This window comes from Rattus rattus, chromosome 16 (genome assembly GCF_011064425.1).
Source record: "Rattus rattus isolate New Zealand chromosome 16, Rrattus_CSIRO_v1, whole genome shotgun sequence".
NCBI classification, from domain to species: Eukaryota; Metazoa; Chordata; class Mammalia; order Rodentia; family Muridae; genus Rattus; species Rattus rattus.
Genome location: NC_046169.1, coordinates 17,208,404 through 17,231,912, shown reverse-complemented (window position 1 = coordinate 17,231,912; position 23,509 = coordinate 17,208,404). Strand labels below are relative to the sequence as shown.

Sequence of the window (23,509 nt, the reverse complement as noted above, 5' to 3'; positions counted from 1 at the left end):
TGGACTGTGACCTCTAGGGTCCAAACAAACCCTTTCCTTCCCTGGTGTTTTATCACATCCACAGAAATGAAAGCAGAGCGCTGGACTCCTGGTGTACACGTCCTTCCCACCGGGCGGGCCTCCGTGCTCTGCCTGCCCATTCATTTCCATGGCATTCTAGGATTCAGGGCAGGAACTAGTAACCCCCAGAGACCAGCATGTTTTCCAGTGTCCCCCCAAGGCGTGCATCCAGGACATGGGCCAACCTAACCTCTGCAATCAGCCATGTCAGGCTAGAACCCAAATAGAACCCTTACCTGGCTGAGGGATCCCAAGCAACTGAATGGCAAAGGCCAGTGTCCTGAGCTGCAAGAGCGTCGGCACACCAGGTTGTTATAGATTTCTTTCTAGGTATTTTGTTTTTGAGATGGGATCTCACTAACTCGGCGAGAGAAGGCAGAAATGGTCTCTGTGGTGGTCAGTTCATGCCAGGCCTTTGTGTGTATATGTACCCGTGTGTGTATGTATTCATGTGGTGTATACATGCATGTGTGTGTGTGTGTGCGTGCACACACACACACACACACACACACACACACACACACAACAGAGAACAAAAATCTTTCCTCTGGAGCTGTCTGCCTTGCTTGTTGAAATCAGGTTTCTCTCTCACTGGGACCTGAGGCAGGACAACTCCTAGGCTGGCTGGCCAACAACCCCAGGGATCCACCTGTCTCCCCGCGCCCCCCACCAAGCCCCCAGCATTGGATTAACAAAGCACACACAGCCACAACCAACATGTGAGTTCTGAATATCAAACTCTGGTCCTCATGGCTACATACCTAGTGCTTTACAGACAGCCATATATAGATGTAGATATAAGTATAGTGCATGCACGCACACACACGCACTCGCACAGACACACACACACACACACACACACACACACACACACACAGACATAGGTATAGGTTTCACAAGCAATGGATGGAATCCAGGCCTGTTCCCACGTTATATTCTTCAACCTCCTTTCTGAGATCAGAGTTACCCTAGGTCCTGGAAATTCAGAGTCAAAGAAGGCTTTGTGTGCATGTGGTTTGTGATGCCAGCATTAGGGAGGCTGAGGCCAGAGGGTCATGAGTTCAAGGTTAGCCTCGGCTACATGGTAGCTGTTTCAAAACACGACATCCCCACAAACAAAAGGGCATCTGAGGGCCAAAGGCAGCTGCTGTGGGATTTTTGCCTTAGGAAGCATCCAGGGGCTGGGGGCAGCCTGGAAGCAGAATGGAGGGTGGCCACCCAGCTCGTGAGGAAAAACTTAGTGAGGTACAAGGAAAAGCCAATCATAAGAGGCGGCGTGGGATGGGGGAAAGAGCTTCCCACAGGGGGAATGCAGGCAAAGAAGACAGATGAGAGCTCAACATAGGACAGGATTAATATAGCATGGCCCTACCCATCATGTGTCATGCGTCTGTTTGTCTGTCTATCTACCATCTATCTGCTTATCTACCTATCAACTGTCTGTCTGTCTGTCTATCTATTTGCCTATCATCTATCATCTGTCTGTCTGTCTCTCTCTCTCTCTACCCGTTATCTGTCTATCAATCATCTACCTGTATATCTATCATCTATTTTCAATCTATAGACCTAGCTATCATGTTTAGTATCTATAGATAGATAGATCACTGTGTATATATCTTCTGTTTTGTCTCTTTATATACTAAATGAATATATAAAATATATTGATAATAATTACCACTTGAATTGCATTAACATTAATGTATACTGTTATGTATGTATGTATATATGTATGTTGTATGTATGTATATATGTATGTATGTTGTACATATGTATGTGTGTATGACAATACAATGGTTGAAACCGAGGATTAGCTGAATGTCTACTAGACAAGTAAGCCCCCACCGGGCTATACCCTAGATCCTCAAGGCCTGTTTTAAACACTTCGCAAATATTCACCCAGATAATCTTCACCACATCCCTACGAGGAAGGTCTTACCAGTATTCTCAGTCAGAGAAATTGATTGTTCGTAACAGGAATGCAGTCTGGTGGAACTGTTGTTTTTAGAGAGTATCTTACAGTTAGGTCAAACTGATCTTGAACCCCCTATGTGGCCAAGGACCACTTTAATTTTCTGATCCTTCCGCCTCTGCCCCCTGAGTACAGGAATTATGGGTGTGCACCACAGTGCTGGTTGGAACGCAGGGTCTCCTGAATTGGAGGCAAGCATTCTACCAACTGGATCGCAGAGCCACGTCTGCAGTTGGGATTCCGTCTCTAAAGTACCCTCCATGCCTAGCTGCCAAGTTCACACGCCCTTGGTAAGGGAGCGATAACTCCCGGTCATTGGAAGAGAAGATGTGAGTGGGTCCAAGGTTACTGAATCCAGGCGCTGAACCTGTACAATCCTAGCCAAATTCCATGAATTTCTATGGTCACTACCACATCTGTCCAGCAGGTGGCAGCCACGCACCTCTGTGAGAGGTTGTCTTTGCCGCCTTTGCACAAAGACATCTGTGTTCTCAAATAGTTGCTGTTTGGCTTGTAGCCAAGCAGAGTGGAGCTGGCTTTCCGTTTTAGACAGCTTACTCTTGATGGGTGACACTGGTGCAGCTGAGGTGGTTCAAAGGGGCCCCACAGACAGCAGAACAATAGGCTAGCAATGGACTTTAAAAAAAAAAAAAAAAAAAGGAAAAGAAAACAGGGCTTTGAGAGTTCAGATTCAGTAGCCAACGCGCTAGACCTGGTGGCGCTTGTCACCAAGCAAGAAATAGAAGTGTTTCTAGGGAACTAAAGGGGGAGTAATGTGTTCGTTTTGTTTTGTTGGGACAGGTTCTCATGTATCCCAGGCTGGCCTTGAACTCCATATGTATCTGAGGATGACCTTGAATTCCTGATCCTCTCGGCTCTACCTCAAATGTGCTGGGATTATAGGCGTGTGCCTATATGGACCAATATGCGCAATTTTATGTGGTGCTGGCGATGTAACCTAGGGCTTGGAGCATGCTAGGCAGGCCCTCTCCTGACTGACCTCCAGCAACAGCTCAGAGAGTAGCTCCTCAATGTGTGTGGGATGAAGGGACTAGGGAACACACAGGAAGGAAGCTGGACGTTGAGAGGAGTCAGGATGCAGCGGTGTGAATCTTAGTGCGCATGGCTGCTGTCTGTCTGACTGAAGCTCTTCAGAGGTCTGGGGAAAATTCTACAGCACAGATCCAGATTCAGCTGGAACGCCTTCCCATCCTACCACAGTGGGACTCTTCTTTTAGGTCCATTTCCTGGCCTAAAATCTTATTTTTTTATGTGTGTGCATGTGCATGTGTGCACCTGTGTGTATTTGTGTGTGAGCATGTATGCACACGTGTGTGTGTGCGTGTGTGTGTGTGTGTGTGTGTGTGTGTGTGTGTGTGTGTGTGTACAGGAATGTGATGTCTGCACACAGACATGCACAGAGCCCAGAGGAACAGTGTCCTGTGCCCTCCTTTATTACTCTTGACTTTATTATTTAGGTCAGAGCCTCTCCCTGAACCCAGATACTTTTGTTTTCAGCCAGGATAGCAACCTGCAAGTCCCAGACATCCTCCACAGTCTTAGAGTTAAATGCATCCCGGAAACCACGCCTGACTTGTCATGTGGGATCCGAACCCGGGTCTTCACTCTTGCAAGCAAACACTTTTACCCCAGAAATAGCTCACCAGCTCCCTGGCTCACGGTCTGGTCTTTAAATACACTCTCCCCATGAAGCCCTAGTGACTGAAAAAGGGTTTGGATTTCCAGAAGTAAATGGACGTCTGTCTGGTCCCCCAACCCCACCCCTACCCCCTTTCCCCAGAATCCCTTTAGCGGTACAGAACATGGGCTGGACAGCAGAGGCAAGGGATCCCAACACTTGAAGGAAGAACCCAGGCTGACATGAAGAACTCCAGCTGATAGATCAGCCATGGTCTGGGGGAGCCTCTCTCAACTGCTTCAAGCCAGAGCCACTGTCCCAAGAGACAGGCAGGGATGGATGATTTGGTCTTTGCTAAGAGGCTCCCACCACCTCTTTGATTAGCAGCCAAGACGCGTTTCTTTCCAGGTCTAAACGAAAATAAAATAAGGCATGTTACAGAGTGACTCCCTCTTCTCGGATTCATTTTTAATGTGGTTTTCAGCACTGGCTTACTGTGAATAGGCCTGTGTGTGTGAGCACATGTGCTCGCAATATGCCCGAGACAGAGGCCGCTGGCCGCTAGCAGCCAGAGTCAGCAGGGAGGAAACCAGAGGCACAGCTTTGAGGATCTCATCACTGAGGACTGAGGTATCTGTCCCGAAGGCTGCGGGTAAGGGTGCTTTCACCAAAGACTCTGACCTCTGACGAGAGCCATGGTCTTCCCCAGCCTGATGGAACAGGCAAAAGAGGCAGATGGACGGACGATTCAGGAGTTTGGGCCTCCAGGGTAGGAAACAGCTCAAGAGCATGGCCTCTGTTCGCTTGCCTCACAAGCATGTGGACCTGGGTTTGGATTCCCCGAACCCACTGAAGAAGGAGGTCTCAGGCGAGCCTGCCAACTTCCACTCTGTTTCAAACAGGATGGAGGGAGAGGAAGTTACTGACTTCCACATGTGGTCCACTGCATGTACACACACACACACACACACACACACACACACACACACTCACTCACACACACACACACACTCACACACACTCACACACACACACACACTCACACACACACACTCACACACTCACACACACACACACACACACACTCACACACCCACACACACCACCTCACACACACCCACACACTCACTCCACACACACCACACACACCACACCACACACACCCACACACACTCCACACACACACACACACACCCTCCCACTCCACACACACACACACCACACACACATTCCACCACACACACACACCACTCACACACACCACACACACACACACACACACCCCACACACACCACCACACACACCCCACCACACACACACTCCACACTCACACACTCACACACCACCACACACACCACACACACATGTGCACGCACACACACTCACACACACACTCACTCTCACACACTCACTCACACACTTACACACACTCACACACACACTTACACACACACTCACACACTCACACACACGCACACATCCCATATGCACATATGAACATACAATCTTCTCAGAGCCATGAGAATTGGAGCAAGGTAGGCAGGAAGCTCTTTCCTAGGATGGTGACTTAGGGTCTAGCACGTCAGAACCCTGGGCCATCTCAGGCAAGTGCCTGTCCACCCCTTAGCTGCTTGGCCTCAATTTCCCCGTCCATGAATTTATTTGGCGCTGGTGAGATGGCTCAGTCAGGAAAGTCACTTGTTGCTAAGGCTGACGGCCCGAATGCGATCCCCAGGACCCTCAGGGTGAAAGGAGAGAACTGACTCCAAGTTGTCCTTTGACTTCCACAGTATGCCACGGCATTTGAGGGCACACACACACACACACACACACACACACACTTGAAACACACTGAATGAATGAATGACTAAACAATAAATTTTAAAGAGGTACTCATCCTAGATTTTTTAAACTTTCATTTATTTTTTCCTCTTTTCTTTTTAATGCGTTTGAGTGTTTTGCCTGCGTGAATGTATGCACACCACGTGCACGCAGTGCCCAAAGAGACCAGAAGAGGGTGGGAGATCCCCGGACTCAGAGGTCCAGAGGGCTGGGAACCACTAGGTGGGTGCTGGGAACAGAGCATGGATCCCCTGCAAGAGCAGCAACTTCTCTTACTGCTGAGCCATCTCTCCAGTCCCTTATTTTTAAATCTCTCTCTGACTCTCTGTGCACATGTGCGTGCGTGCGTGTGTGCGTGTGTGTGCGTGTGCACGTGTGCGTGCGCGCGTGTGTGTTGGGGGAGACAACCACATGTATCATTCTCAGGAACACTATCCATGTCCTCTGAAAGAGGGCTTTCCATTGGCCCAGAGTTTGCCAGTTAGATGAGGTAGGTCGGCTAGGGAGCCCAGGGAATCCTCTTGTCCCTGCCCCCCAGCTCTGGGATTACGAGTGTGCACCTCACACACCACGCTTCTTACATGGGTGCTGGCGCTGAACTCGGGTCCTTGCCTTTGCCGAACCATTCCCCCAGCCCATCTCCTCGGTTCCCAGGGAGGTGATGAGGGGTGGGGCTGGTGCCAGTTTCTTCCGGAACTCGTGATTTCTCTGCTATTCCACAGCACTGAAGGGAGCCTTATATATCATCCACACCCTCCATATTTGTTCTTTAGCTCTTTGCCTCAGTTTCCCCCTCCTGCTAATTTGATTTTCGTGTCTCTCTGAAACATGAAGTTCTTGCCTCTTGGGGCCCTGGCCAGGATTTCTCTTGGCTGCTGTGGCAGACAGCAGTTTTCTCTTGAGTAGATGGTGGAACACGACTCTGGGTCATTACTGCCTTTCCTTCGATGGGTGGGTGGGGGTGGGGTGGGGAGGTAGATGGATAGATGGTAGATAGGTGGGTGGATTTTGTGGTATGGGACTGAACTTAGGACCTCATGTATGTTAGTTAGGCAAGTATTCTACTGCTGAGTCTGTCCTGTTGGCAAAAGCTTGGGCTAAAGAACATATTCAAGGCCAACCTGGGCAACTTAGTGAGATTCTGTCTCCAAAAACAAACAAACAAAAAAAGCTGGGATATAGTTTGACTCAGCTGTAAAGCCCCTGCCTAGAATCCCCCAGTGAGGGGCTGGGGGCGTGGCTCAGTGGTAGAGCCCCTACCTAGAATACCCCAGGGAGGGGCTGAGGGGCTGGGGGTGGCTCAGTGGTAGAGCCCCTACCTAGAATACCCCAGGGAGGGGCTGGGGGCATGGCTCAGTGGTAGAGCCCCTACCTAGAATACCCCAGGGAGGGGCTGGGGGTGTGGCTCAGTGGTAGAGCCCCTGCCTAGAATCCCCCAGTGAGGGGCTAGGAACATGGCTCAGTAACACATAAGACCCTAGATTCAATCTTCACCACAAACAAACAAACAAACAAACAAACAAATATTCAATCCAAGCTCAGACCTTCACACGTAGGCATTGAGTGTAATTTTCTGAATTCCTCTGAGTTCAGTGGCCTCATGTTTGAAATGAGAACGTAAAAGCATCATAAAAACCCTCCCTGCCGACTGGGCCTCAGGAGGCTCTGCAGAAGGGTGGAGGGGATGACAGGAGGGGCGTGTTTTATGTATCTCAGACCCCATCAAGTTCCTCAGCTACAGCTTCAACATCTTCCCCACACATGGAAATGCTGTCGACCCAGAATTGGAGTAGGGCAAGGTGTGAATTTCCACTCAGAATCTCCTCAGGTGAGAGAGGTAGCAAGGGCCGGTGGGATGGCTCAGTGGCTAAAGGTGCTTGCTGCCAAGCCTCACAATCTGAGTTTGATCCCAGGGACACACATGACAGAAGGAAAAAAAAATGTTTCCTAGTTGTCCTCTGACCTCCACATGGGTGTGCCATGACACAGGCACCCACCCCCTACCCCATCCTACCTCAACACAAACGAAACGAAACTTTAATAGGAAGGCAGGGGACCTTTGTTACTAGTCCTAAGAGACAGTGGTGAGCTTTGGTACAGAGTGTTTGTGGCTTACACTGGGCTGTGAACCCACAGGGACCCAGGGATTTGTCATCTGAAGGAGGTGTACTTAGCCCAAAGCCACTCACCACCCTCCGGCTCTCCGGCAGCAGGGAGCACCAGATCAGGCCTCCTGTGATCCATTTCTTGGAACCCACCCTCATCTCATGCCCAAATAATGACCTGACTGGAGATGGGCCTCTGTCGCTGGTGTAGTCAAAGCAATGGTGTCTCCAAGGACAAAGGTGGCCACTACCTACTCCTGGCCTTTAACAGGGGCCTCCTCTCTCTTCTCCAACCTCTGCTCCTGTGGTTCCCCACTGCAAGAGGACCAGAGCCAGCGCACAGGGTCTTCTTATTACATTGACATCGTTGTTGGCTCCAGTGTGGTCCAGACCAGTGGAGTGCCCTAGGGGCAGCCTAGAAGTGCAGGTGTGGGCTGGGGACAGTGGTACAGCCTGGAATCCCCAGCCTCAGGAGCTGTGAACAAGGCAACCATAAACCTCAAAAGCCAAAATCAGGCAGGCTAGCTTAGCTGGTAAAGGTTTTGCCACACCGGCTTTGCAAAACCTGAGTTTGATCTTAGGGCAAAGTGGGAACTAATTCTGCAGTCCTTCTCTAACTTCCACACATCCATGTGCCCCACCCCCTGTCCTCCATCACACGCACATGATACTAATAAAGTTTTAAATTAAAAAAAAAAAAAAGGCAGGCTGAAGTTGGGCACAGCTGTACCTGTCTGTACTCTGGTTCTTGGGAGGTGGAGAGTACTTGATTTGCAAGTATGAGGACCTGAATTCAATGCCTAGAACATAAATCACACACACACACACACACACACACACACACAAATATATATGCATGCACCAGGGAGGTAGGTCTCTGGGACTTTCTTTACCAGGGCCCACCTCTCTCTTCTCCAATTCTCCAACCGCTGCCCCGTGGCTTCCTACAGCAAGAGGCCCTCTAGCTAGGCCCTAGCCTTCTAGGCTGCCCCTAACACACTCCACTGGCCTGGACCACACTGGGGACAGCAACGATGTCAGTGTAATAAGAAGACTCTGGGCCTCTTGCTGTGAGAAATGCAGGAGCAGAGGTTGGAGAAGAGAGAGGTGATCCCCGGTAAAGGCCAGGAGTGGGTAGTGGCCACCCTCGTCCTTGGAGAGACCATTGCTTTAACTACACCAGTTAACAGCCGGCCTTGCCTACTTAATAAATCCCAGCTTACTGAGAGACACTGTCTCTAGAGCACGAGCGGACTCTGAGGGACAACAGCAACGAACAGCTCCCAGCCCTTATTCCAGCCCTGCTCACTCTGAACTGTTACATGAGTGAGACCCCTAGGTGATTCCTTTGCAGGGACGTTTTGAAGGACACCGACCGTCTCACATGGCATCTCTAGCCGAGGTTTCTAAGGAATACCAAACCAGGAACGTGTGTGAGAGACACTGCTCTGTTTCAGGAAGAAATGGAATGTGGACTCCCCAAAGACCCAAAGAACTGCCCAGGCCGGGTTGTTCTATAAGGAAGTCCCAGTTCTGTAAGGGAGGGAGGGAGGAAAGGAAGGAGGGAGGGAGGGGGGTGTCAGGAAAAGGTTTTGTGATGGAAGAGACCATTGTACATCTGGCCCAAGGTTCCGTCTTTTGATAATGGTGGGCATAGAAACAAGGTTGATGGCTCGACCTGGGAAGCCAAAGAGGAACCAAACAACTCTCTCAGAGGAGGAGGGAGGGAGGAGGGGAGGAGGAGGGAGGGGGAGGGGAGGAGGGAGAGGAGGGAGGAGGGAGAGGAGGATTGAGGAGAGGGGGAGGAAGGGGAGGAGGGAAGGAGGGGAAGGGGGGGGGAAGAAGAAAAGGACAGGAGGGGGAAGATGAGAGATGGGGAAGGAGAAGGAAAGATGAGAAGAGAGGAAGCAGGAGGAAAGAAGGAATGAAAGGAAGGGGAGGCAGAAGGGAAGAAAGAGAGAGGATGCAATGAAGCATAAGAAAGAGGAGAAATGGCAGGGGGAGAAGGGGAGGAGGGGGAGAAGGGGAGGAGGAGAGGAAGAGGAAGGGGGGAGGGAGGGAGGGGAGGAAGGAGGGGAGGAGGGGGGAGGAGGTGGGAGGAGGGGGGAGGAGTGGGAGGAAGGGGAGGGGAAGAAGGGGGAAGGGGGAGGAGGGGAGGAGGGGAGGAGAGAGAAGTGGGAGGAGAAGCAGGAAGAGGGGAGGAGAGGAAGGAGGGGGAGCATAGGCTGCTTGTCAAAAAGGCAGAGCAAACAGATGGGTCCCCCTCAGTTCCCCTGGGAACTTCATGCAGGCCAGGCCCCCACCTCCGCAGGGAATGAGCTGCAGGCTGAGTGGATGCTCAGAAGGGAGCGGGTGTCCATCTCTAGAGCTGCCCAAGAAGAGGTTAGACAATCATCTGGGGGCATGCTTGAAGGGGGCTGCTCCCCCAAGATCTCAGAATCTGAGCCCCCAGCCGAAATGGAAGTTACCCGGCTGTGAGAAAAGTGAGACATGCAGTATATAACAAAGAGAAATCTTTTTTGTTCGTTTGTTTGAGATAAAGTCTCATTAGGTAACTCAGGCTGGCCTTGAACTCCAGATCCCCCTGCCTCAGCCACCCTAGTACTGGGATTACAGGTGTGTTCTACCCACCGGGCTTAACTGTGGTTTAGTCCTGGGTGTGAGCTAACAAGAAGGACTGCATCCTGGGTAGTTTTGAGTGGGCTCGGTGAGGGAATATGGATCTCGGTTTTCACACTAACTGCAGGTTTTACTTCCCTCAGGAATCGCGGTGTCCCAAGGGAAGTCTCCTCTGTGGCTCCCTCTGGCAGACAGCAAAATGAACGTAGAAATGAGCTTGTGTGTAGTAAGTTCAAAGCTAGTGACTGCCTTTGTTACTTTTCTTGTAGCTCTGACCAAAGCAATCAAAGATGGAGGTGTGGAACTTGGTTGAGTCTGTGTCCTGCCCATCAGGACTGGAAAGACTTGGCGGCAAGAGCAGAAGGCAGCTGATCACGTGACACCCACAGTCAGGAAGCAGAGAGAGGCAGAGGCTGGGGGACAGCTCACTTTCTCCTTTTTATTCTACCAGGGACCCAGCCTAGGGAATGGTGCCACCCATATTTAGGAGGTTTCTAATCCAATCTAGAAATTTCCTCACAGACCTGCCAGATGTGACTCCTGACCCGGTCAAACTGACAATCAGTTTTGACCACCACAGTCTACCCTGAACCTGCCGTCCTGTCTAGACACCCTGCGGATCTCCCTAGTCCCAAACCTGTGGTCATGAAGGAGCTTTATTTCCAGTGTGATTTCTGTGATCCTCCAGTCATTGACAGATCGGACCTCCCTTAGTTTCTGAGCCTCAGTTTCCCCATCTGCAAAGCAAGGTGCTCCTCTCAAACAAGGCAGGAGGTGATAATTGGCAGTGGGGTTGACCTCTGACCTCTACAAATGTGCCAAGGTATGTACACACCACACACACACACATATACACACACACACATACACACACACACACACATATATGGAGACACAACAAACACATGCACATGTGCACACACGCACACACAAGTCCCAAGTTTGCCCCCACTCAGTCCAGGGCTCTGATTCTAGGAGGTTCTGCTAGAACCTTGCTCAGCTCTAACCAGGCTCTTCTCTCTCTCTCTCTCTCTCTCTCTCTCTCTCTCTCTCTCTCTCTCTCTCTCTCTCCTGTGCAGTGTGTGTTTGTGTGTATCCACATGAGAGCGTAGTACCCCTTAAGGCCAGTCAGGTGCCCTAGAGCTGGAATTACAAGTGCTTCTAAGTTTCGCCATGTGGATGCTGGGGATGGAACTCAGGTCCTTTGCATGAACGGCAAGCATTCTTAGGCACTGAGCCATCTTCCCAATTCCCTAAAAATTAAAGAAAAAGAAAGAAAGAAAGAAAGAAAAGAAAGAAAAGAAAAAGAAAAGAAAGGAAGAAAAGAAAGAAAGGAAGGAAGGAAGGAAGAAAGGAAAGAAAGAAAAGAAAGAAAGAAAGAAAGAAAAGAAAGAAAGAAAGAAAGAAAAAGGTGTTTGTGTGTTTGTCTGTTTGTTCAGTGCTGAGAATTGAGCCCAGGAACTTGACGTCAGGGCCTCAGGACATGCTGGATGTCCTAGTTAGATTCAGTTGTCAACGTAATACAATCCAGTCTCATCTGGGGGAGTCTTAACCAGGGGACTGCCCAGATAAGACTGGCCTGTGGCTATATCTATGAGGAACTGTCTTGATGGTTGATTGATGTCCAAGCCACTGTGGGTAGTGTCATCCCTTAGGTAGATGGGTCTGGGCTGTTTTAAGAAAGCGAGCTTCACACTAGCCAGTGAGCAAGCCAGTAAGCATTCTTCTCCATGGTTTCTGCTCCAGATCTCTGCCTTGATGACCTCCTGACCTGACTTCCCTCAATGATGTTACCTGTGGGAGTGTAAGTTGAAATAAACCCTTTCCTCCCCTAAGTGGCTTTTGGCCATGGCGTTTATCCCAGCAACAATGCAAAGTACAGTAGCCAAGTACTCTGCTGACATCCCCAACCTGAACAGGATCTTATGTTAAAGGATGTGGGGATGGGAGCTACAGATGGACCGTCCATAGATGACCATTGTCCCGCATCTACCCAAGGGATGAAAGAGGTCTGGCTGCTTCCTCACTCGGCAGCTTCCTCCTCGAAGCCTCCCTTGTGCTGACAGCCCGTCCTCCTCTTGAAAGGCACATGTTCCTTCAATCTGGAAAGCATTGAGGGAGAATGGCTCCATCGCAGATGCAATCATTACAACCCCCCTGGGGAATGTGAACTCCAAAATGAAATCTCCCTGTCAAAACCTTTGTGAATGGTCCGTCTTTGTTCTGGGATTGGCCTACATTCATGTTCTGCCGGTAAGCGCTTGATAGGGACCAGATCTCAGGGTATAGCACGGAAGATAACCAATCCCCAAACCTCCTCCCTCTGTGGACCCTGGAGAATCTGTCCTCAACCTGGATCTCCAAAGGACACCAGGACAACAGCACAGCAGTCTTTGTTGTGGGGACTCGTCTCAAGCAGCAGTACCAAGTTCAGAATGCATGGTTACAAGCTTCAGAAAATTCCTCAAAAAAAAAAAAAAAATCTTGTGTGCATGTGTGTGTTGCTGTGTGTGAGTGGGAGAGCATGTGTGCCGTATCACACGAAAGAACTGGTAAGTTTCAGGAAGTTTCTGAAGCCTACAGGACTCACAAGGCCTCCAGATGACAACTCACTGCATCTGTGTCTCTAGAGTCAGAGAGCCCCTTCTTCTGGGAGATGAATTCATACCCCGAAAAAGTCACCTCTAAACTACAGTTGCTATAATTTTGCATTTTGAGGGCAACTACCAAACAAACTTTAAAAAAAAAAAAAGGCTTGAGGAAATTCCTGGAATAACTCCCCCCGCCCCCAACCACCACCATCAGTGTAGTCCACTTTCTTGGAGGGAAATAGAGCAGTGAGGGCTCATTCGTCCCTGAGTCCCCCTCCTGCCTTGAGATCATAGAGGTATTCAGGACTGTGAAATACCCTGCTCATTCTACTGTGGTACCCAGCAGGTCTATACTGCAGCCAGCCTACACTGGCAGCAGTGGCACAAGCCACTACTTCTCTCAAGCACCCATGATACTGCCAGATGTTTCCTGTATCAGCCGTGTGACCCTGGTTCACAAGTTAGCTCACTTGAGCCTTCTCCCTTCTGGAGCGCTCTACTTGAAACAAGTACACATGAACACGTGCGCATGCATGCACGTGTGCGCACACACACACACACACCACACACACAGATACCACACACCACACACACACACACTACACACACACACTACACACACACACTACACACCACACACACATACACACACACAGACACACACACACACACACACACACACACACACACACACACACACACATACACACACACACACACACACACACACACACACACACACACACACACACACACACACACACACACACACACACACACACACACACCAGGCCTTCCATAGGCTAGTCGTGCCTTGCAGTCCAGAGCCATCCCTCTGGAATGTGTGAGCCCTTTGAAATCTTCGAGGCAGGAGTGACCAGATGTGGTGACAGCATGCCCCAGGTAGTCCACAGTGACTGACCTTGTGCCTCCACAGGAAATCCATAGTTTAAATGGTTTCTCTCAACATAAATAAAGGGAAAACAAGGGGGTGGGGAGACAGCTCTGTAGGTAAAGTGCCTGCTACACAAACACGGGCCCTGAGTTCTGATCTCTGACACCCACTAAAAAGAAGCCATGCATGTCTGCATGACTATAACCCCGGCACTATGGGGACAGCGGTGACAGCAGCAACAGATCCTGGAGTTCACTGGTAAGCCTCACCTAATTGGTGACCTCAGGCCAGTGAGAGACCCAGGCTCAAAAAGGAAACAATAAAAGACAGTAGACAACACCCAGCGGCCATCTCTGGCTTTTGCATACTCAGGTGAATACCTCCTGCCATCCACCGCAAACCGAGAGGAGAAATCAAGTCAGCATGCTTGCTAGAGTTGGCGGCCTCTGGGGTGGACTGATATGTAGGCTACACTCATGACATCATGGTAGATAACTTTACAGGCCCCCATATTCAGCGATTACGGCTGGAGGCTGATAGTGTCTCTGAGAGCCTGACATTCTCAGGTAATAGTGTAATGTCTCTTTAAGACAACGGTATTCCGGGTCTCTCCCGGACCCCACCCCCACAGAGTAGCTTCAGGTTGAAGACTTTCTGACCCTGAAACATTTTCTTCCGCTGCCCTTCCCAGGAGAGTCTGAAACTTCAGGGAAACCCAGGCGTGAGGAAGCCAGGCTTCTCTCTGCAGAGAGGATGGATCGAGTCATTTGGGGGAGGGGGCACAGCACTGGGTCGCGCTTTGCAACCTGCAGAGGTGCTGCTTATCGCCCACGTGGGGTAAAGCCAAGTCACGTCCCTCCTACTAAACAAATGGAGCTGCGAGAGCCAGGCCTGGCCCCCTGCCATACCTTCCTGGACTTAATTCTCTCGCTCGCCCATTCAGCAAACCCGGGAGAGTCGACTTGTCTGCTGAGCACAAACCGCGCATTATTCGAGATACTGAAAATACAGACAAAGAGCCTTGGGGGATCCTGACTCTGGAACTCGGGTTCACAGCTGGGGTTCGTGGGGGGCGGGGAATCAGGGTTTGGCGAATACTAGAGACATAGCGATGTCTGTAAAGTGCTTGCTTGCAAACACAAGGAGCTGACTTCTGTCCCCCGTCACCAGGAACATGTCAGGCATGGCGGCGTGCACCTGTAATCCCAGCTGCCGGGAGGCCAGGGCAGGTGGCCCTCTGGAACTAGATGTCTAGCCGGTTTAGCCTAATGGATGAGTGGAGGCCAGTGAGGGACCCTGTCTGAAAAGAGGTGGATGTCATTCCTAAGGGCGACACCTGACGATTGCCTCTGGCCTCCACATACGTGTGCCTATATGGTCATGCACACTGCACACGTGCACACTCACACATACATAGAAACACACATGCAAAATAAATGAATAAGTAAATAAATAAATCAGGGGGTGGTGAACTTGATGAGAACTAGAATCATGGGTCAGTAAGGTGGAGCACTCACGAGGCTAGGGCGGGAGGTCAGCCTGGGCTACAGAGGAAGTAACAGGTTAGCCTGGGCTACATTATAAAACCTGGTCTTCTTGTTGGGAGCCTGCTAGGAGTGTGGGAGGGCTCACCATGTACAGGACCTGGGTGACACTTATTTTTAGGTCACCCACAATGTACCCTTCCTGCTCAGAGATAGTTTCGAGAGGAAACCGAGTCTACAAATCCCCACCCCTCCCCCTACAGTAAAAAAAAATGCATTTTTCCAAGTAACTGAACCACACAAAAGCATGCATTATCTACACTTCCCCAGCAAATGCTTCTGCCGTTGGTTTTCTTCTTTCCTCTCTTGATAGCTTCATTTCTCCTGAACTAAACTATGGTCCAGTTGCTGAAGGAATTGCTCCAAGCAACCAAAACACCCCAGAATGTGCGACACTGAGGGTTCTTACATCCCCCAGCCTCTTTGCTCTCCAGGTCACTGGGAGGACAAGGCTGCTGTCACCGGCCTGTTATTGTGGCCCCAGACTGGACTTTGTTTTTTTATTATGCATAGGGAAAAAAAGAGGGAGAGGGAGGGAGGGGGGAGAGAGAGAGAGAGAGAGAGACAGAGACAGAGACAGAGACAGAGACAGAGACAGAGAGAGACAGAGACCCAAAAAATGGAATATGCACATTTACAGGTGCCTGGATAGGCCAAAAAGGGCAAGGACTGCCTGGAGTCAGAGTTACAGGCAGTGGGGCGATGCCTGTCACAGGTGCTGGGAACACAACTCAGGTTTCTGCAGGAGCAGTAAACACTGCTAATCACTGAGCCATTTCTCCAGACCCAAAGGCTGCTCTTCTGACCTTTCTGAGACTCTGTATACTCATCTCTAAATGGAAGCAGTGTTCATACCCGCCCACACCTCACAGTTTGTCCCAAGGGTCAGCAACGGCTGGCCACAGGCATGAAAGACACGCTCCAGGTTTGCCAATCTGAGCCCTTTAAGTACAGCCGAAGCAAGTTGGTTTCAGACATACATTCTCTCTCTCCTCCCCTCCCTCCCTCCCTCCTTCTCTCTCTCTCTGTCTGTCTCTCTCTGTCTGTCTCTCTCTGTCTGTCTCTCTCTGTCTCTCTGTCTGTCTCTCTCTCTGTCTCTCTCTCTGTCTCTCTCTCTGTCTCTCTCTGTGTGTGTGTATGCACACGTGTGTATGTATTTCCTGTATGTAAGTGCACAGCAGAGTGCACCAGTATATGTGCAGGTAGAGGACAGAGTTCACCTTCGGCTGTCACCCTCAGGTGCTCTCCATCTTGCTTTTTAAGACACGGTCTCTCATTGGCTTGGAGCTCACTGATTCAGTCAGGCCGGCTGGCTGGTGAGACCCAGGGATCCACCTGGTTCTGCCACCACACCCGGGTCATTCCTGTAGGTTCTGAGGATCAGAGCAAGCTCAGGTCCCCCATGCTTATAAGGCGAGCATGTGACTGATCGAGCCATCCTTCCACCCCAAGTCCCCCTTAACTCTGGGATCTCTTTCTTTAACTGTGACAGCTGAGAGGACTCCATGCCTTGTCCTCCCCACAGCTGAGGAGGTCCGGACTCCCACCCGGCTGCTTGACTTCTTCACCAATCAGATAGAAACCATGCCTGCCTGCGAGGCTGGTGCCAAAGAAACGGAGGGTGGGGGCCATTTCTGTCCCCAGCTGCCTAGCTGCACAGTCTGTCTTCCTACAGATGGAGACTCTCAGGGGTTAAACCATAGCTTCTCCAATTTGGACACTAAAACGCTGACCCTCAGCTGGGATGAGGGAGTGTGAATCCTACCACTTGGGAAGAGGCAGGAAGATGAACATTTGAAGACCAGTATCTTTAACATAAAGATCTCAGGGTCAGACTGGGCTGCGTGAGATTGTATAACAAAATCAAAATACTGTTGGAGAGACAGCCCGCATACTTGCCCTGCAAATGTATGAACCTAAGTATAATTCCCAGAAGCCACATTTAAAAAGCTCACACAATGGTATGGGTATATAGTTACAGTGTCGGGGTGGGGCAGACACATGCAGATTCCTGAGGTGCAGTGGCCAGACATCCTAGCCTCCTTGGTGACCTACTGACCACTGAGAGCCCCTCTCTCAAGACGGAAGGTGGCAGCGAATGGAAAGATAACTCATTGATTAAGAGCGTGCACTGCTTTTGAAGCGGACCTGGGTTCTTAGCACTCAACATTGGGCAGCTCACAACTGCCTGTAAACTCCAGGTCCAAGGAGGGCAGAGACATCTTCTGGCCTCTGCCGGCACCGACACACATATGGTGCACGTGAGCCAATGCAGGCACATACATAGAACATAAATAAAAGTAAAGCGAATAAGTCTTTTTGAGAAAACAAAGTAGGGGTGGGGGAGATGCCTCGGTGGTTAAAGTGCTTACATTGTAAGTGCGAAGACCAGAGTTCAGATCCCAGAAATCCACACACGAGCCAGCTAGTCATGGAGGACCGACTGTGATTCTAGCCTCAGAAGGCAGAGACGGGGATCCCCAGAGAGAGCTGGCTAGTGAGACCAGTCATCCCAGCAAGCTCTGGGTTTGACCAGGAGACTCAGCCTTAAGGAATGAGGTAGAAGATCTATAGATAATAACTCCTGACATCAACCCCAGGTCACCACATGCACTTACACACATGTGTAAATATGCACACACACAGACAAGCCCAACACACACACACACACACACACACACACACAGAGAGAGAGAGAGAGAGAGAGAGAGAGAGAGAGAGAGAGAGAAAGAGAGTGAGTTCTCACAAAAGCAAAACACAGAGCTCTCACACCAATGTAAAAGTTCGACTCAGTTTCTTAACAAAAAGAGGGCCAGAGCCGGAGGTAGATGCCTGTCATAACCGGTCCAAAGGCAAACGCGTAGAACTATGGGAACGCAGATGCTACAGGAATGCCAAGTGAGCAGAGGAATAGATGCAAACCAGACGCATCCCTGGGGCGCAAGCAAGAACGTTCCACAGGACGCAGTTAGCTGGCGTGCATGTGGACAGGGGTCGTGCGCAGCGATTCTGACATTTGTACAACTTCGCAGGGTTATAAAATTGCTAAGAGACCATAAAGGGGGAGATAACACAGAAGGGTGTGCTGGAGAGAGAACATCTGGTAACCCCTCCCCCACTTAAAACTTTAATCAGGGTGGTGGGAACATTCTGGAGACTGCCGGCCAGCCAGTGGTGACAGTTGAATCTACTTGCAAATGCGCTTGATGGTATTGAATCACGCACTTAAAAGTTGCTACACTAACTCGCAAATCGGGAGAGATGGCTGAGTGGCTCACAGCGGCCTTGCAGGGCACTCAATTTCCCCTCTAAGACCCTTGTTGGGCCACTCAAAAACAGCTGCGTCACCAGGCGGTGGTGGGTCAGGCCTTTAATCCCAGCACTCAGGAGGCAAAAGCAATTAGATCTCTTGAGTTTGAGGGCCAGCCTGGTCTACAGAGTGAGCTCCAGGATGGCCAGAGCTACACAAAGAAACCCTGTCTTGAAACCTAAACCAAACCAAACCAGACCAAACCAAACAAAAAACAGAGTCAGGCACAGCGATGTGCCCTTGTAACTCCAGTGCTGGGCTTGTAGAGACAGCACAAGCCCCAAAGCTCTCTGGCCAATCAGCCTAGTGTACTGGGTGAGTTCCTGCTCCATTAAAGATCCTGTCTGAAAAAAAAAAAATGTAAATAGTGACTGAAGATTTGTACCTGAGACTGACTGGCGTCCCATGAGCATGCACTCCTTGCACACGTATGCGAAGTTGCACAGAGACAGAAAATCAGATGACATTGATCCTTTTAACTGGTTTCCAGATTTATTTTAATTAACTTACAGTACACGCGCACATGTGTGCCTGGTGTGTGCATATATACCCAGGAACACAGATGCACTCGGAGGCCAGAAGATTCTGTTGGATCCATGGAGTTTGTATCTGTGCTTTGTTATGTTTTGGGGGGGCTTTAGGGGGTTTGACTTTTTGAGACAGGGCTTCTCTGTGTAGCTCTAGCCAGCCTGGAACTCATGGCATAGACCAGGCTGGTCTCGAACTCACAAAGATTTACCTGTCTCTGCCTCGAGGGTGCTGGGATTAAAGGCGTGGGCCACCACCATGCAACCCTGGCTGTTTTTTAAAACATGAGCTCCTGTGACTGTATCACCAGCTGAGCTGTTTCTCCAAGCTGGTGCGGTTGCCGACAGTTTCCTCTTATGTAGAATTTATCCCTAGTGAAGAGAGACTGGGAGATGCTCAGTTGATAAAGTGCATGCTGCATAAGTGTGAGGCCCTGAGTTCGGATCCACCAGACCCACAAAAAGCCGGACACAGTGTAATCCCAGAACTCCCGTGAAGAGACATGAGGCATAGGCCACAGATATCCCAGAAGCCCTCAGGCCAGCCAGCTGGGGGACTTAGCAGTGAACATGAGTCCTGGTCTCAAACAAGGTGGATCTCCAACTTTTACAGATACACCAGGCCACACACCCACGAGCACATCGTTGAAGTTCCGTTGCCAGTACCTGAGTAGCTCACCATCCCGCGTGTCCTAGATTTGGCTTTATTGCTGTGAAGAGACACCGTGGCCGGGCAACTCTTATAAAGGAAAACATTTCACTGGGGCTGGCTTACAGTTTCAGAGGTTCAGTCAATCGTCATCATGGTGGGAAGCATGGCGGCGTGCGGGCAGACATGGTGCGGGAGGAGGAGCTGAGAGCTCTACATCTTCATCCACAGGCAGTAGAAGGAAACTGTCTCCTGCAGGCAGCCAGGAGGAGAGTGTCTTCTGCACTGGGCGGAGCTTAAGCATAGGAGGTCTCCACAGAGACATACTCCCTCCAACAGGGCCATACCTCTTAATAGTGCCACTCCCTATGGCCAAGCATTCACACACATGCGTCTGTTCAAACCACGACACCATGTAACTCCAGTTCCAGGGGTTCCTAAGCCTCTGGCCTCCATGGGCACCTGCACTTGTGTACACACACACACACACACACACACACACACACACACACACACACACAAACCCACACTCATGAAATAATAATGAGAGGACACACTACTCTATGCTGCCCAGTGCTATTGTGGCATTATAGCCTTCTCTCTTGGTCCTTTCTTGCGATGATGGTGGTGATGATGATGACGATGACATTTCTGGACCTTGACCTCAGAGCTTCATGCATGCTAGGCCAGCACTCTACCAGTGGGTTCTAATTTTATTTAAGACTAGAATAGGCTGAGCTGGTAATGCAGACGCGAAGAATGGCAACAGAAAGACCCCAATGTAACAGGCATTCCATAGCCCAATAGTGACAAATAGGTTTGCTTTGTGAACTCTCTCAGGTGCTGTCTCTCCTACCCAGAATGTCTCTAGACCTGATAACAAGGATGCTCTTCCCTCAGATGGAGAGTGACCAACCAGAGGCATGGCGTGCAGAGGGCTGGGGACTCTGGGGGCACAGAGTAGTGGGCCCAGGGTCTCAGGTCTTCGTGTGAATGTGGTAGATAGATCTTACCATGCTCAAAAGCACATCCCCAAGCAATGAGTCTTGTCCAAAGTTCTACCTTCTACAAAAGCCCTTTGGGAGTGTCTGGGGAGTCCAGGGTGGCCAGAGAGGATACCAAGATACCAAAGCATAAAGTGAAAGGTCGAAGGATAGGGGAGAATCCTTCCCCCCAGGGCCAAATTAGTTGGTGGTCCCAAAGGCCTCAGGGAGGTCTGAGGTCTGACTCAGAGCAAGATGGACATATGTGCCTCCGCACCCTCAGGGCCCCACCAGAGACATGTGCTTTCTTCTCTCTCTCTCTCTCTCTCTCTCTCTCTCTCTCTCTCTCTCTCTCTCTCTCTCTCTCTCTCCTCATTACCCCATTGATCGATACGGTCCCACATTGTGATATTAAAATAATCCCCATTGGGCTGGGAAGATGGCTTAATTGGTAAAGTGCCTGCCATGAAAGCCTGGGACTATAAATTCAATCCCCAGAATGTTGAAAAGCCAAGGATGGTGGCTGGGGAGGGTCCCTGGTCCTGAGGGGCCAGCCAGTCTAAGGGAAGCAGTGAGCTCCAGGTTCAGGGAGAGAGCCTGTCTCAAAAAGGAGTGTGGTTACAGAATGGAAAAAAACATCTAAGTCCACCCGTGGACCTCCATACACTCTATCCCTATAGGCACACCCCACATAGGCGCACACACACACACACACACACACACACACACACCACATAGGCACACACATAGGCACACACACACATACACACACACCACACAGGCACACACACACACACCACATAGGCACACACACACACACCACACAGGCACACACACACACCACACATACACACACACACACACACACACACACACCCCACACAGGCACACACACACACACACACACACATGGGGTGCACACACACACACACACATAGGCACACACACACACACACAGTGTGCACACACACACACACACAAGTACAGGCACACTGAAGGCACACACACACACACCACACAGGCACACACACACACCACACACACAGGCACACACACACACACACACACACACACACCCACAGGCACACACACACACACATGCCACACCACATAGACACACACACACACACACACAGAGGTACACACACATGCACACACAGGCACACATACATGCAAAGAAAAAGAAAAAAAATGTCACTGCTTATAAAGCTCTAGGGGCTCCACTACGGCTGGGGACACAGGGACAACATTTTACCCTCAAGACTCTTCAGGGTCTTTCCAGATCTCTCTCCCTGCTCCTGATCCTCCTTCCACTTTGTCTGTCTCTCTCTTTCTCTCTCTCCTGCTTCCTCCTCCTCCCCCCACTTTCTGCCTCTCTCTCCCCCCTTTCTCCCCACCTCTCAGTCTGTGTGTATCTATCTCTCTGTTTTTCTGTCTCTCTGTCTCTGTGTCTGTCTGTCTCTGTTTGTCTGTCTCTGTGTGTATCTGTCTCTCTGTCTCTATCTTGGTCTGTCTCTGTCTTCTGTCTGTCTGTCTCTGTGTGTGTGTGTGTGTGTGTGTGTGTGTGTGTGTGTGTGTGTGTGTGTGTGTGTGTTTGGAGGACAGAGGTTGAGTTCGGCTCCTCCTTGAATCCTCTCCGCCTTATTTCTTTGAGATCATCTCTCCCTGAGTCTGGAGATGGCCGATTCAGCTAGATGGGCTGGCCCGCCATGCGAGCCTCTGGGATCAACCTCTGCCTTCCGCCAAGGCCATATTTCACATGGATGCTGGTAATCAAACCCCAGGCCCACATGCTTGTGCAACCAGCACTTTACCCACTGAGCCTTCTCTGCAGCCCTTCCTGTGGCTCTGCAAGTGGTGTCCCACTTCACCTGAGTCACCTCCTCCTTGCCCAGTACCGCATTCCAAAGGCTCCTTTGTCAATCATCTAGCCCCGCCCCCGTCCCGCCCATCTTCCCGTGTCTGCCTGGAATTCCCTTAAAATTGGGTGTTGTGGATATAGGTTTCCTTCCTCTCACTCCTCTAGTGCCCCCTGCCCTTCCCCGCAGGACTGTACCCAGGTTTCTGATGCCGCCATGATGACCAGGGGGCGAACATGAGCTGGATATTTGCCCAGAGACTTCAGAATGAATAGCCGCAGAGTCCGATTCCAAAATAGCATACATTAACAACCTGGAATCCATTCCGTCCTGATCCCGTTAGGCGGGAGGAAACATGGTCCGCAGCCAAATAAAAGACACCCTGGAACCCTTACGGCCTCCTCCATGGAAGACAAAGGCAGAGCGAGGACATTATGGGATGGACGTGCCTAATAAACGACGTGTTGGCATCTCCCTTCCACCGGGACGTGGATTAACAGCAGATGTTCTACACGCATGTCGACTTGTACGCTAATCGAAAACAACTGTGAGGCTTTTGCAGACAGGAATTCCATAAATGCAGACCGGGGTCTGTTCCTGCAGTTGCCGGTGGGATGGCGGTAGAGACGGAGCAGGACGATGGGGCCCAGGCTCCAGCCCTGCCCTGGAAGCTCAGGGTCAACGCTTGCTTCAGTTCCTGCTCTGCTCCGGAGCCATGCCGAAGCTGTCCTGCAAACCTCAAGGGAATGGGACAGGACACTGAAAGCCTTGGGTTCCAGAAAGTGTGACACAGAACCAAGAATTCAACTTGGTTCTTCAGTGGCAATGGTTCTCAACCTGTGGGTTGAGACCCCTTCAGGGTTCAAAGGACGTTTTCACTGAGGTCACCTGAGACCACTGGAAAATACACATTTAC

At 50.5% G+C, this 23,509-nt stretch overlaps 1 protein-coding gene across 2 annotated transcripts in view; it reads right to left on the bottom strand.

The window, feature by feature from the left end:
• Col26a1 (collagen type XXVI alpha 1 chain) overlaps positions 1–23,509 on the bottom strand; it is a 147,304-nt gene that overhangs the window by 49,357 nt on the left and 74,438 nt on the right. The gene's annotated exons all lie outside the window — the stretch shown is intronic.